The sequence below is a fragment of the Lipotes vexillifer genome, unplaced genomic scaffold (genome assembly GCF_000442215.2).
Source record: "Lipotes vexillifer unplaced genomic scaffold, Lipotes_vexillifer_v1.1 scaffold395, whole genome shotgun sequence".
NCBI classification, from domain to species: Eukaryota; Metazoa; Chordata; class Mammalia; order Artiodactyla; family Lipotidae; genus Lipotes; species Lipotes vexillifer.
In genome coordinates this window covers 8,955,353-8,956,095 of record NW_006797390.1, presented here as the reverse complement: position 1 = coordinate 8,956,095, position 743 = coordinate 8,955,353, and the positions used below count along the sequence as shown (strand labels likewise).

At 59.8% G+C, this 743-nt stretch overlaps 1 protein-coding gene across 1 annotated transcript in view; it reads left to right on the top strand.

Moving 5' to 3' along the window:
- The window catches only part of HDHD5 (haloacid dehalogenase like hydrolase domain containing 5), a 21,330-nt gene that overhangs the window by 2,428 nt on the left and 18,159 nt on the right, over positions 1–743 (top strand). The gene's annotated exons all lie outside the window — the stretch shown is intronic.

Sequence of the window (743 nt, the reverse complement as noted above, 5' to 3'; positions counted from 1 at the left end):
TTGCCCCCCCCCCCCCCAGCCACCTGTGGGAGGACAGTCAGACTCCCCAGGAGCCTCCTCTCCCCGCCGCGTCCCCCGAATGCCCTCCCCTCCTTGTGAGGCCCAGGGCCGCAGCCCTGCGTTCATCTGTTCATGGAAGACGTTCTATAGGACTTCTACGGAGGGGCCAAGGTGTCAGAAGTCACCCTTCCGCCCGCTCTGCAGTCGGGGCGGGAGGGCAGAGGCAGGGGGCGGGGCTCGATGTCACAGTGCTTTACCTCAGCAGGTTTTAAAGATTTTCTGTAAATGTTACCTGGCTGCAAATCAGGGCCACGTAATCCATCTGACACTGTCCCACCTGGTAGACCACAGCTCCCACCCGGACCCACTGCAGCACGAGGCCATCCAGGAACCAAACCTTGTCACCCAGGATTAACACAGCCATGTCCCCTGCCTGCCTTTCCAGAGCAGGGGGTACAGGTGGGCCTGGAAACACGGAGCAATGCAGCGACCTTGTGCTGGGGGATCTGGTGGGAGCTGAGCTCCCAGCCCTCGGGCCCCTGCGGGCCTTTGCTCTGCCCACTGCCACCCTGTGGTGCCTCTATGTCCCCCTCCTGCCCACTTGCATGCGTAGGCAATGGGAGGAGGCTGTCGGGGTTTGGGGGATAAATCATAAACGATGACCTTGCTTTCCTGCTTACATCTAACTCGGTTGGAAAACAGATGTGGGACAGATGGAAATAAAGGTCAGATGTATTCCTGCT